We start from the raw sequence: 15,822 nt of genomic DNA, 5'->3' as shown, positions 1-15,822 counted from the left end.
GGATCCCTTGTGGGTGCGCCGGGTGTCTGAGAGATTATAGCCTATGCTCAATAGGCTCTAATTACTTACCTATGAATGTGCATTGTTCAAAATATATCTCCAGGCAACAAAAATCGGAAGAATGTCAGCCAAGTTCCATCTCACTCCAATTATCTCCCACTATCGGCCACTAAGCTTCCAGTCCCCACCATATTTGGCGGGTAGAGGAAACTCCAATTGGATGCTTCACATTTATACTTCCGGTGAAACATCTAGGCCATTGTTCTATCTGTACTAACACTAATAAGTTAGCTAATGTTTAGCTACATTGAAAAAGGAACTAACGTTACGCATAGTGTGTGTTGACACACCTAGCTAGCTAGCTAGTTAGCTAGCTAACGTTAACATGCTGGGTGTGCTCCGTTTGCATTCTTTCAATGGGGGACTTTTATTATGAAGACGAACCGTAAATTCCACTGTTGTGGTTAATCGTTATTGTGGTAGCTTCACACATAGGTGAGCCCAGCTAGCTAGCTACTGTAGTTAGCTAGCAAATAGCGACCATAGCATAGCTATTTGCCAACTTTAGGTTAGGTAACTTTGTTTCTTTCGCGGCAATCTCTCATGTCTGGATTTTGCACACTGACCTTGTTCTCGACCCTGTTCTCTGCACTGTCACATGAAGTCAGGGTCAACACAAGGGGACACGTTGCAGGTCATCGTTATTTTGAGAATGTTGCGCAGATGAGAAGGCATTATGCCTTAATTCCTTGACATGATGCCTTTTAATTCCTGGGATAAATAAATAATTGCACCAATGCATCCCATCCAAAAGTGAAAATGTTCTTCAACAGTAAAACACTTGCAAGATTACATGATGAATAAGAGTTTGTCTTTTGACCATTTAAGTGCATCTATAAACCATTTTTCAACCAAACTTACAATTTGGCAAGCACCAATGACTATTTCACAATTTTAACCATAACTGTTTCTTAATATGTCTAAAACATTTAAATTGATGGTTAAAGCAATTTACCCATTGTCAAATACACCGTTAAATAATTAAACAATTTAAACAATTTTTATGTGAACCGTTAGTGAACCCGTTTTTGCCATTGCGCTCACAAGGTTCCGTTAATTTGAAGCCTCCAGAGCTCTTTTTTGCAGAGCTGTGTCAAAGGGGTGATCAGTTCTCAGTTGGCTAACACATATAATGTGGTTTGTGCAGGCTGAAAATGGTGTGTTGGGATGCTATTGGCAGTGGTGTAAACTGAAGTACCAGTACTTAAAGATACTTGAAGATGCACTCCAGGATCTTAATCACAACAAATTCGTAACATATATAGTATGAATTGGATTTCTAACATATCATACGAATTGCACAACAACAACAAAAATATTAGTGATTTTTTTTGCAGGACTTAACATATCAAATGAAATGGATGATGTAACACACAATTTGATGACCTAGTACACAAAAAATGGGGAGAACTTTTGGCTCATGATCAGCACTTTCAAAGCTACTGGCTGAAATTATACAAAAGTTTGAGAGTGATCTTTAAGTGCATCTTCAAATAAAACATTTTTGGGGTATCTGTACTTTACTTTCCTATTTATATTTGGGACAACATTTACTTTAACTCCACTACAGTTCTATAGAAAATAACGTACTTTTAACATTTTCCCTGACACCCAAAAGTACTCATTACATTTCAAATGCTTAGCAGGACAGGAAAATGGTCCAATACACACACTTATGAAGAGAACATCCCTGATCGTCCCTACTGCCTCTGATCTGGCGGACTCAATAAACACAAATGCTTTATTTGTAAATTATGTCTGAGTGTTATCCTGGCTATCCATACATTTAGACAATTGTGTACAGTATAAGGAATGTGAAATTATTTATTCTTTTACTTTTGATACTTAAGTAAATTTCAAACCAAATACTTTTAGACTTACTCAAGGAGTATTTTACTGGGTGACATTCACTTTTACTTCAGTCATTTTCTATTAAGGTATGTGTCACGCTCGTCGGGAACAGAGGACCAATGCGCAGCGTTATTTGCGAACATATTTATTAAATAATGATCACACGAACAAAACAACAAAACGATAACGTGACGTCCCTGGTTACATACACAAACCAACACGGAACAAGAAACCACACCAAATGAATGCCTAACGGCTACCTAAGTATGGCTCCCAATCAGAGACAACGAGCTACAGCCGTCTCTGATTGGGAGCCACCCTGGCCAACATAGATATACAAAACCTAGAAATTAACACCCTGGCTCAACATACGAGAGTCCCCAGAGCCAGGGCGTGACAGTATGTTTACTTTTACTCAAGTGTGACAATTGGGTACTTTTTCCACCACTGGCTATCGGTACACTATAATTACATTTACATTAAATTTACATCATACAAGTAAGTACGCTTCAAGATACACTTCATTTTAACTTGCTAAATCCTGTCTAACACCTAGTAATTACCTTGTACTTATGCATATATTACATGGACTCTGGTATACTAGTGTGTTTATTTTTCCACTTGGATCGCACTTACAGTGTAATTACACTGTAATAAGGACCACTTAAAAGGAAGTGTTATCGAATATCATTCCGAGTACCTGAACTTTTAAACACGCTTTGTGGAGACGGAGAAGCATATGTCTCCAAATACTGCGGTCTTAACAGAGTTGGAGGGTTGTTTGGGTTGGGTTGTTATTTCTATAGGGAATGAAAACAGGCTAGCCATTTATGTTCTGAAAATAGTCTACATTTTCTCATTTACATTTTCTGATATAAAAATGCTTATCATACCCATATGTTAAGAACAGACAACGAATACGTTGTGAAATATTTTTGTTAATTGATGTTGTCTTGTTGTGTAAGGATGAGACTGTTTGTTATATGCTCCACAACCTTCTAAGGTGGAAGAATTCCTCGGAGACAGGATAATGTGTTAATTTCTTTCAGATGGCTGTCTATCCTGTATTTCCGTTTATAATCGAATGCTAAATTGCAGGTTTTGCAGAATATACTGTTGTCTGCAAAGAGCATCCCAGCGGCGTATTGGTGTAGCACATGGGGATGTGTGAAACTCACTCCTCAGTGTCCCGCTTGCGTCGCCTCATTAGCTAGCTTTTGAGGTGGCGCATCGGCTAAGACGCTTGAGGAGGGCGGACATGTGTGTTTGTGAGGCAGAAGTCCCGAGTTTGCGCCAGGTATGGGCTGAATTGGGAGGAAGTGGTACTCGCTAAGCAAGCAGCGTGACGTCCTTTACATTGGCATGCTCTTTTTTGGTAAATTAGTCTAGCCAGTTACCAAAACTTGTAGTAATCATGGCCGAATACCAACCGGGAATGCAGGGCATGTGCCCAGGGGCACTGACCTCCAGGGGGCCCCCATTGATTTTGTTAGTCACTCTCACTCAGATCATTAACATCGCATAAGTCATGGCAAAATGCATAGAATTGCAGGAAATTAGCTTTAAAACTGTAAGAATGTCTCTCTGTTCCATGACAAAATGAGTAGAATTGCATGACATTTGTTGTAAAATTGCTAAATTGTCCCTCCGCTCCATGGCACAATGCATAGAACTGCAGAAAACTTGCTTTAAAAGTGCAACATTTTCTTTACGCCCCTTGACAAAATGTGTTGAATTGCAGGAAATGTACATTAAGCTAGAAACATGTTTTTTTGCATGGGCTGCGTCTCAATCAACCGCATCCACCTATGTCGGCATTCCGCATCTACGGTGGAAGATGGCTGATCGTTGTTTGTCAGACCATGAGACAACCCCAAAATCTGTCTTCTCACAAAGACGTCTGTAGAGTTCCGAACGGTTTGGACTACTAACTAATATGACCGCACTTGGGAAAAGGGGAGACTCTCACGAACACGATGGTATTCTCCGTTTTGCTTTTCGACCCCCAGAAGCGTCATTGGTCTCGTCTGAAAGATAACCCATGCAAATGAATGGAAGTATGTAGGTAGCTTTGTGCCAACAAAAATAAAGGCTTAAATATGTGTCCAAAAAAACGTAAATGTTTCCTGAGCTTTCTTATATCTCCTATTTATAGGACAGACACTTCAAAACCTTATTACATATGATTAATTTTTGTATTTTTTTGCCATTTATGAATGTGTTATTCAATGTGTTTCTATGGGCTAATGGGCTATAGTAGGAAAGGCCAAATTCAATATTCTATCACATTTTTTTTTTATATAATTAAAGGGGTCCTAAAATTCTAAATCAAATAGCTAAATGATCCATGGTATGACCATCTTAAAACAATTCCATATGTTAGCTTAGTAGATAATATATGTACAAACTATTTTGACTGGGAACTATGTGACAGGCTATATGTCACACCCTGTCACATCATGTCAGGTCTTACCAGCGTGCTTTCCCATCTTCCTGTTTTCTCAAGTTTCTGTTTCCTAGTTTCCCCGGTTCTGACCATTTTGCCTGCCCTGACCCCGAGCCTGCTTGCCGTTCTGTACCTTACTGACTGCCCTGGATTACGGACCTCTGCCTGCCCTTGGCCTGTCTTTTGCCTGCCCCCTCTTTGGTCAAATAACATCTGTGATTCTAGCTGTCTGCATCTGGGTCTTATTCTGTATGTCGCGTGTCACTACTTCACAGGAGCGCCATTTGAACATAACATTTTTTTTAAATCAAAATGCGTTTTTGGCCAGAAATGGCTTCTGGAACATGTGAACTTTCGTGTGCCTTAATAACAAACTTGTATCCCATCTGTAAATACTAATACAATTGTTAAATTACGAGCCTAGTTGGTTTAGCAATGGAAAAAGACAGCAACCTTCCCGCTAGCCATGATTGGCTTAGATAATGAGTTGGCTGGACATGCCGAGAGATGAGTTCGGATTGGTCTGCCATGTAGCATGCTTCTGTCTATAATATGAGCTGGTCAGTATTTGTAGGTAATCCTTTCTAACGCTGCTTTTTTGAAAGATTTCACGTAGTAGAAGTGTTGCTCTTCACTTTCTGGAGGACCGAGTTTTGAAATCAGTGGAATTAGAGTATGATAACTAAGGAGATGGAGAAAATTCTGCAACAACTGACGATAGACGTAGCTGGTAAATTCGCTCTGGCTATTTACTCCAATTTCAGAGCACTCTCGTCTGAGTGTGCCAGAGCGCAGAATAACTGACAAATTTACGAATGCTCAACACCCGTTGAATATGGCCGGTGTCAGTAAACGTTGCCAAAAAATGGTAATTCAATTGTTGCCTGCAGCACAGTTGCAGTCACCAACGCTCTGGATAATATAAAAACAGCCTATCCAGCTCTGCTAGGGAAAGTAAAATGGTCAGAGTGAGCTGTTCTCTCATTTGTGTCTGGAAGTAGCTAGTGAGCTAGCCAACGTTACCCAGTTAGCTTGGGTGCTTGACTGCTGTTGTTAGGTCAGAACGCTCAGATCAAGCCTACTCCTCGGCCAGAGCGTCCAGTGTGCGCTCTGAATGCTCCGAGAGCGAAACACTCTGAATTTACGAACGGACAATCTGACAAAGCTCTTAGTTTACGAATGCCCAAAGCACACTCTGGCACTCCAGATTAAATGTATGAACACACCCGTAGTATAAGCCAGCCTTTAGTCTTGACATTTTTGGTTGTTTAGTACATAGCCTCACATGTGAATCCTTAAAGAGATGGGTGGGGCTAAAACTTAAGAGGGTGTGAACGATGCTGAATGGGTGTAGACAAAGAAGAGCTCTCCAGTAGGTACCAAAACATTCAAGGGCCATTTTCTCAAAACTGAGGTTACAAGTTTATCAACTTTCAAAGCAGAATTACTTTCCCATTGTTCCTCAACTGTAGTGTATTATATACAATTTTCTCGCTCTGAGTCTCTACTTTTATCCAATGTAAAAAACACAATTTCAAATTTTGCTACATAAGACTGAATCGAGCCAGTCGGTCACATATAGTGACTTCAACACACACACACACACACACACACACACACACACACACACACACACACACACACACACACACACACACACACACACACACACACACACACACACACACAGGAGCTCTAAACCAACTGTAATGTCAGTCTCTGTTGGTTGAAAGCAGTACTATTTCCCGTTGTGTACTGTATGTGTGTTTATTTTATCTGGAATGGAGTGTTTCTTATTGGACAAGCCCAGTTAGTCCCTCCCTGTTTTGACTTGGTGCCTAAAGCATTAAACTGCCGATAGACTGCCGATAGGTACTTATCACAGTAGGAGGCCGTTCCTTCTCTTGCTAGAACAAAATACGTACCTGTTGTGTACCGACCTGGTACCGACGAACCTGCTGTTTTTACTTGTAGAATCGCAATGCTCGGCAGTGGCCGACAACTTGACTTTGAGCCAATCAGAGAGCACGAACAGAAGTGACAAGAAAAAGGAAAAGAAGATGGCCCTTTTCATCTGAATTGTTCTAACTAAAACAATAAAGCTAGCTAAGGAGTTTTGTGCTTGAAGATGATTTTTTTTTGGTTAGGTTTGATAATGCACACTAGCTAACGTTAGCTTGCTAACTGAGCAAGGCAGTTACACACACTTCATATGAAACAAATGGGTAAATGCAGCACAATGTACACAACACTAAATGGTTTACCTAGCTAGCTATCTGGCCACTGTAGCTAGTAACATTATAATCAAATATGATATGATGATATGATATGCCATTTTGCAGAAGCTTTTATCCAAAGCGACTTACAGTCATGCGTGCATACATTTTTTGTGTATGGGTGGTCCTGGGGATTGAACCCACTACCTTGGCGTTACAAGCGCCATGCTCTACCAGCTGAGCTACAGAGGACCGGATAAGTTTCCATGAAGCAGCTGTCTGTAGCTGGCTGCTGAGAATCAATGCATTGTCTTTACCTAGCTAGCACAACAGCTAGCTAGCTAGGTAGCTAATCATGCTAACCATTTAGCTAATGTTAGCCAGCTAACTAACAATGGGCTGTATGCGAATATGGAGAGTCATCTTGGCAGCTAGTTATCTAGCTGTGGCCATCTGGCTAGTATCAACATGGGCTTTCTACAACAATAGCAACATTAGCGCATTTAGCTAGCTAGCTAACATTGACAAGCTAACATTGACCATAAAGAAACACACACAGACACGCATTGCCAAACAATGCTACTGCCAACTTCTGGTTCAGAGTATTTTAACAAGGCTGAGTGGTTAACGACTTCAAGGTCTTTGCTGTGTGAAAGCAAATGAGATTTACTGCGGACACTGTTCAGAGGTGGCAAATGTTTAACAATCCTACCAGTGTGTCTGAGCTCTAATGAACATGATCCAGGTGTCTTTTCATTTTATATAAGAGCAAGTGTCACTTCAACAACTGTGAAATGACTGTGATATTAAGACAGATTAGTTTGTATGGAACAATGGAAATTCCTTTACATATTTTCAACAACAAATGCACTGGATGCCTGTGTCAGTAAGATGTCATAACTTAGTGTGTGTATGGACATTTATGAAATCATTGGTATGGACAAATATGCTGTCACTGTGTGGTCATAAAATGAGTGTTGCTTTCAGGAACTGTGGTTTCACATGTGTGAACACGTTCTGCTCTTTGAGTAGGGAGTGGGAGGAGGGAGTGAGGCACATGACTAGAGTCAACACACACTGTAACACCCTGATCACTCTCTTTTGACAAACATATCAAAAATATTTCCATCTTCATAACATTGCAAAAATCAGAAACTTGTTGTCCAAAAATTATGCAGAAAAGCTAATCTATGCTTTTGTCACTTCAAGATTAGACTACTGCAATGCACAACTCTCCAGCTACCTGGATATGGCACTAAATAAACTGGGATAAATAAATAATTGCACCAATGCATCCCATCCAAAAGTGAAAATGTTCTTCAACAGTAAAACCCTTGCAAGATTACATGATGAATAAGAGTTTGTCTTTTGACCATTTAAGTACATCTATAAACCATTATTCAACCAAGCTTACAATTTGGCAAGCACAAATGACTATTTCACCATTTTAACCATAACTGTTTATTAATATGTCTAAAACATTTAAATTGATGGTTAAAGCAATTTACCCATAGTCAAATACACCGTTAAATAATTTAACAATTTAAACAATTTTTATGTGAACCGTTAGTGAACCCGTTTTTGCCATTGCGCTCATAAGGTTCTGTTAATTTGAAGCCTCCAGAGCTCTTTTTTGCAGAGCTGTGTCAATGGGGTGATCAGTTCTCAGTTGGCTAACACATATACTGTAATGTGGTTTGTGCAGGCTGAAAATGGTGTGTTGGGATGCTATTGGCAGTGGTGTAAACTGAAGTACCAGTACTTAAAGATACTTGAAGATGCACTCCAGGATCTTAATCACAACAAATTCGTAACATATAGTATGAATTGGATTCCTAATATAAACAAAAATATTTCCATCTTCATAACATTGCAAAAATCAGAAACTTTTTGTCCAAATATTATGCAGAAAAGCTAATCTATGCTTTTGTCACTTCAAGATTAGACTACTGCAATGCACAACTCTCCAGCTACCCGGATAAGGCACTAAATAAACTTAATCTAGTGCTAAATACGGCTAGAATCTTGACTAGAACCAAAAAGATTACTCCAGTGCCAGCCTCTACACTGGCTTCCTGTTAAGGATAGGGCTGATTTGAGTGTTTTACAGACAACCTACAAAGCATTACATGGACTTGCTCATACCTATCTCTCCGATTTGGTCCTGCCCTACATACTGCCCTACATACTGACATTTGGCAGTACGCCCAGAACCTTGTTTTGAGAACGAAATTATATCTCAGTTTCAAGGTCTCAGCTAGGAGAGAAGAAGCCTCGTGAGGTATTGGTCTGTCACATGATGAATTAAATATGAATAATGAATAAGCTAAATCATGCCTATGTAACGTGTCTGTAAACAGTATTTAAGAGATCTAACGGGACTGCCCCAATAGAGCTCCTGGCAGCCGTGTACTATGGTGCATCAAGTTTGTTGGAACCTCTCCAGCAGGTTGATAATAAACAATGATTCATTTAAGATTGACTTTAAGAAGACTCATCTCTTCAGTAGGTCCTATGATTGAGTGTAGTCTGGCCAAGGGGTGCGAAAGTGAACGGCAAAGCACTGGAGTGACAAAACACACTTGCTGTCTCTGCCTGGCCGGCTCCCCTCTCTCCACTGGGCTGGGATTCTCTGTCACTGACCCTATTACGGGGGGCTGAGTCACTGGCTTGCTCGCGCTCTCCCATGCCCTAGGAGGGGTGCATCACATCGTGCCAGGCTTTTTTCGCTATACTCTACTTGAGTGGGTTGAGTCACTGATGTAATCTTGATGTCCAGTTTTGCACCCCCTCGGGCTCTTGCAGTGGGGGAGCTCTTCATGGGCTATACTCGGCCTTGTCTCAGGGTAGTAAGTTAGTGGTCTGTTAGTATCCCTTTGGTGGTGTGGGGTCTGTGCTTTGGCAAAGTGAGTGGGGTTATATTCTGCCTGATTGGTCCTGTCCGGGGGCAACTTTGGACAGGGCCACAGTGTCACCTGACCACCCCCCCCCCCGTCTCAGTCTCCTGTATCTATGCTGCAATAGTCTATGTGCCGGGGGGCTAGGGTCAGTCCTGTCTTATCTGGTGTCCTGTGTGGTCTTAGGTATGCACCCTCTAATTTTCCCATCTCTCTCTCTCTTCTCCCGGATGACGTGAGCCATAGGACCACGCCTCAGGACTACCTGGCCTGACGACTCCTGGCTGTCCCTGTCCCCAGTCCACCTGGTCGTGCTGCTGATTCAGTTTCTGATGTTCTGCCTGCGGCTATGGAACCCTGACCTGTTCACTGGACATGCTACCTTGTCCCGGACCTGCTGTTTCGTCTCGCTCTCTCTCACGCTCTCTCTCTCACCTGCTGTCTCGATTTCTGAGTGCTCGCCTATGAAAAGCCAACTGAAATTTACTCCTGAGGTGCTCACCTGTTGCACCCTCTATAACCACTGTGTTTATTATATGACCCTGCTGGTCATCTACGAACATTTGAACATCTTGAAGAACGATCTGGCCTTAATGGCCATGAACTCTTATAATCTCCACCCGGCACAGCCATAAGAGGACTGGCCACCCCTCAGAGCCTGGTTCCTCTCTAGGTTTCTTCCTAGGTTCCTGCTTTTCTAGGGAGTTTTTCCTATTTTTTATACATCTGTATTGCTTGCTCTTTGGGGTTTTAGGCTGTTTTCTGTATATGCACTTTGTGACAACTGCTGATGTAAAAAGGGCTTTATAAATACATTTGATTGATTTGCTTGATTAACTTCTTAGATGAAGTTTCCCAATGAACACACACTCTTAGAACATCTATGTAACAATCTTGTACAGAAACATGGATCACACTTTACATTAGTGCCCATAATACTGTGTTATTATTCATGCAAGTACAGTGTATTGTAATAACACAATGTTAATATACTTATAGGCCTACTTTAGGTTATTGCTAGACCAGGGATAGTGTTACTGGTGTTAGTACATTGTAACAATGGGTTCTTACAATAGTTATTACAATGTACTTACAGGAATAATTACACAGTACAAGAAGAACACTCATGTAAAGTGTAACCAATGTGTAACTGATGTGATGATAGACAGTGTTCCCCCTCAATCGCTACAGTGATGTAGATAGATTATTTGTGGTAAATATAGCAGTGTATTTGGACTGTCTGTACTCCACTCTGGTATAAGAAAAGTATTTTCTTTCTGGTATGAGATAAGTTGTTTTACAATGAGTATGGTTCTGACTTTAGACCCAGTAGCAGGAAGGATGACATCATCTTGGTTGGTTGGTAAGTCCCTGAATGTTGCTGAACTGGATTTAGCCTTGTTCACCCTGCTGTTGACTGTGTGGGTTTTATAAAGTGTGCCAGACAATGCCTTACTTTCAGAATGTATTTGATATATTATTGGCAGTGTGATCCCTGCAATTCTAATCAGGATATTCATATTCTCAATGTATGTTTTACAACTGTACATTATTGCACTTATACCAGTGTAATAAAGCAGTAGTAGCAACACAGTTAACATACTAAACACAGTAAGTAATTTGAAATTACAAATCATTACACTTCAATCATTGTTCTATGCAGGGGCACAACTCACTGGGGACGAGGGGGACATGTCCCCACATTCTGAAATTGCATTTTTGTCCCCACCAGTTTTATCATTGGAATGTGATACAAAACGAGGCAACTGTGTGCTTTAGGACCATGCAAACGTCTCCGAGAGGTCGGGTAGGCTGTCTGGAGTGTTTATCCGACCGGATAAAAAAAATACAAAATAATATTTTTTTCTTCGTTGCTTTCATTTGGCGTACCAATGCTACAACGTCAGAGGGATAAAAATGCACCAACCCACTAATCAAGCTGAAAGGGCTAGGCTGTCTCTCGCTTGTCATCAGCCTGCACTGACAGATCGGAATAAGTCTTCGTTTCCACAGGAAATCCCTGGCCTAAGCATGATGTCAGACCGTGAGACATTGGCTCAATCTCAATTAGTTTTTCCGCGATTCCTTGCATCTAATCTCCTTGCCTCCTTCTGAGCTGCATTGGAGGAGACGGTCCAAGGTCCCTCCTCTTGGACCTTCTTCTTCAATGCTTTTTGAGAAGGAGACAAGGAGAGAGGACGCAAGGAATCAAGGAAAGAAAGACAAATTGAGGAAGAGACACTACCTACCAAATGTATCGAATTAGGGGTATGTTAGCGTTAGCCATTCGTCACTTTAGGCGAAGGTCAGAACCTTCTGCGGCTAGGTGCCATCGTTCTTGCACTGTAGAGTGGTCTTATAGATGTTCTTAATTAGACAAAGTGATAGGTCTATGGACCTCACATCTGGGGATTTGGACATAGGTGTAACGTAGTATTTGTCAAAAATCTGATGCAAACCAAGATCACATGACATACAATAAACTACAGAAATGTGGCTATATAAAACCCAAATCTACAGAATTACCCATTCATTTTAGGGGATAGATCAAGTACAGAAGCATGAGACATGCAGTTGGATTTAAGTTTTAGGAATTCATACTCACAGTATATTTGAAAATATACATTTATTCACAAAACCTTCAGTCAAATACAGTTTTTTTTTATCACACATACCTCATATGAGTGGAAGAAATAGTAGTTATTAAATAGTAAAATAGTAAAAATAGTCTTACATTGTAAATATGGGCAACAATACATTTGGCGTTTGGAGAAGTATATTGACATCAGCACAGCACGTCTACTGAGACTAAAGACAAAAGAGACTTTGGGCTTTTAAGGATAGCTCAGAGGTTCCAGCTCTTTTCTGTCCTTCTTCTCTTCTTGTGTGCCAGAGGCTGAGGAGGTTAGGCCAAAGAAGTGTCTACTCTGGACGTGTCTAGACTTGACAGTTCATGCAGCTTTAGTATTCTGATCATAGAGTTCTGATCATGGAATTCCGAAAGCGTCATGCATCTACACCTACATTTAAATGTGTCTACCGTGTCCGGATTCTCTTTTCCCACGCTATATTCAAATGCCAGTATGCATTCTACAAACGGTGGAATAGGCAAAATATGATAACACAACAACAACTGATGGCAGTAGTTAGCCAGAAAGCTAGCAAGCAACGCTAAAGGGATTGCAAATGGGCTAGCATAACTGTAGCCAAACAAAAAATAGTTTTTCTAAATATTAGCTGGCTGGCTAGCATTTATGAGGCCAGCAAACACGTTCCTCACACGCTAGGAACATATTTCCGCCAACTTTATAATGAAAAGGTGCCTCTTGGACCCAAAACACAAGTTTTCTGGAGACTTGTGGGAGGAGTGCTGATGATGTCGCCCACTGTATGCGCTTTCGGTAGCCTGATTGCGTCCAGACTGAGGAGAAACCCGCACACACACACAATGCATCCCTGACCACCTCCTGAAGTGGTCAGACAGATCTGAACACAATTAGACCACTAAGTGACTTTTGTGCGTCTAGACCTGTCTTTTCAATGCAATCTTCATATTCTGATAGCAGAAGTCGCATGTACAGTGCATTCGGAAAGTATTCAGACCCCTTGACTTTTTCAACATTTTGTTACGTTACAGCCTTATTCTACAATGGATTAATGAAAAATGTTCCTGATCAATCTACACACAATACCCCATAACGACAAAGCAAAAACAAGTTTTTAAACATTTCTGCAAATGTATATAAAAAAAAGAAAACTTAAATATTTACATTTTAGTCATTTAGCAGACGCTCTTATCCAGAGCGACTTACAGTTAGTGAGTGCATAATTATTATTCTTTTTTTTCATACTGGCCCCGTGGGAATCGAACCCACAACCCTGGCGTTGCAAGCGCCATGCTCTACCAACTGAGCTACACGGGCCCATATGTATCACATATACATAAGTATTCAGACCCTTTACTCAGTACTTTTTTGAAGCACCTTTGGCAGCGATTACAACCTTGAGCCTTATTGGGTATGACGCTACAAGCTTGACACACCTGTATTTGGGGAGTTTCTCCCATTCTTCTCTGCAGATCCTCTCAAGCTCTGTCAGGTCTCTCCAGAGTTGTTAAGGTCTCTCCAGAGATGTTCGATCGGGTTCAAGTCTGGGCTCTGGGTGGGCCACTCAAGGACATTCAGAGACTTGTTCCGAAGCCACTCCTGAGTAGTCTTGGCTGTGTGCTTAGGGTCGATGTGCTGTTGGAAGGTGAACCTTCGTGAACCTTTGCCCCAGTCTGAGGTCCTGAGCGCTCTGGAGCAGGTTTTTATCAAGGATCTCTCTGTACTTTAGTCCGTTCATTTTTCCCTCAATCCTGACTAGTCTCCCAGTCCCTGCCGCTATAAAATATCCCCACAGCATGATGCTGCCACCACCATGCTTCACCATAGGGATGGTGCCAGGTTTTCTCCAGACGTGATGCTTTGCATTCAAAGAGTTCAATATTGGTTTCATCAGACCAGAGAATCTTGTTTCTCATGGTCTGAGAGTCCTTTGGGTGCCTTTTGGCAAACTCCAAGCTGGCTGTCATGTGCCTTTTATTTAGGAGTGGCTTCCGTCTGGCCACTCTACCATAAAGGCCTGATTGGTGGAGTGCTGCAGAGATGGTTTTCCTTCTGGAAGGTTCTCCCATCTCCACAGAGGAACTCTGGAGTTTTGTCAGAGTGACCATCGAGTCTTGGTGGTTCCAAACTTCTTCCATTTAAGAATGATGGAGGCCACTGTGTTCTTGGGGACCTTCAATGCTGCAGAAATGTTTTGGTACCCTTCCCCAGATCTGTGCCTCGACACAATCCTGTCTCGGAGCTCTACGGACAATTCATTCAACCTCATGGCTTGGTTTTTGCTCTGACATGCACTGTCAACTGTGGGACCTTATATAGACAGGTGTGTGCCTTTCCAAACCATGTCCAATCAATTGAATTTACCACAGGTGGAATCCAATTAAGTTGTAGAAACATCTCAAGGATGATCAATGGAAACAGGATGCACCTGAGCTCAATTTCGAGTCTCATAGCAAAGGGTCTGAATACTTACGTAAATAAGGTATTTCTGTTTTTATTTTTAGTAAATTAGTAAACATTTCTAAAAACCTGTTCTCACTTTGTCATTATGGGGTATTGTGTGTAGATTTATGACATGAAAAAAAATCCATTTTAGAATAAGGCTGTAACGTAATAAAATGTGGAAAAAGTAATGGGGTTTGAATACTTTCCGAATGCACCTACAGTGGGGAAAAAAGTATTTAGTCAGCCACCAATTGTGCAAGTTCTCCCACTTAAAAAGATGAGAGAGGCCTGTAATTTTCATCATAGGTACACGTCAACTATGACAGACAAATTGAGGAAAAAAATCCAGAAAATCACATTGTAGGATTTTTTATGAATTTATTTGCAAATTATGGTGGAAAATAAGTATTTGGTCACCTACAAACAAGCAAGATTTCTGGTCTCACAGACATGTAACTTCTTCTTTAAGAGGCTCCTCTGTCCTCCACTCGTTACCTGTATTAATGGCACCTGTTTGAACTTGTTATCAGTATAAAAGACACCTGTCCACAACCTCAAACAGTCACACTCCAAACTCCACTATGGCCAAGACCAAAGAGCTGTCAAAGGACACCAGAAACAAAATTGTAGACCTGCACCAGGCTGGGAAGACTGAATCTGCAATAGGTAAGCAGCTTGGTTTGAAGAAATCAACTGTGGGAGCAATTATTAGGAAATGGAAGACATACAAGACCACTGATAATCTCCCTCGATCTGAGGCTCCACGCAAGATCTCACCCCGTGGGATCAAAATGATCACAAGAACGGTGAGCAAAAATCCCAGAACCACACGGGGGGGACCTAGTGAATGACCTGCAGAGAGCTGGGACCAAAGTAACAAAGCCTACCATCAGTAACACACTACGCCGCCAGGGACTCAAATCCTGCAGTGCCAGACGTGTCCCCCTGCTTAAGCCAGTACATGTCCAGGCCCGTCTGAAGTTTGCTAGAGTGCATTTGGATGATCCAGAAGAGGATTGGGAGAATGTCATATGGTCAGATGAAACCAAAATATAACTTTTTGGTAAAAACTCAACTCGTCGTGTTTGGAGGACAAAGAATGCTGAGTTGCATCCAAAGAACACCATACCTACTGTGAAGCATGGGGGTGGAAACATCATGCTTTGGGGCTGTTTTTCTGCAAAGGGACCAGGACGACTGATCCGTGTAAAGGAAAGAATGAATGGGGCCATGTATCGTGAGATTTTGAGTGAAAACCTCCTTCCATCAGCAAGGGCATTGAAGATGAAACGTGGCTGGGT

The sequence above is a fragment of the Coregonus clupeaformis genome, chromosome 27 (genome assembly GCF_020615455.1).
Source record: "Coregonus clupeaformis isolate EN_2021a chromosome 27, ASM2061545v1, whole genome shotgun sequence".
In the NCBI taxonomy this organism is placed as follows: domain Eukaryota; kingdom Metazoa; phylum Chordata; class Actinopteri; order Salmoniformes; family Salmonidae; genus Coregonus; species Coregonus clupeaformis.
This window is presented reverse-complemented; position numbering follows the sequence as displayed.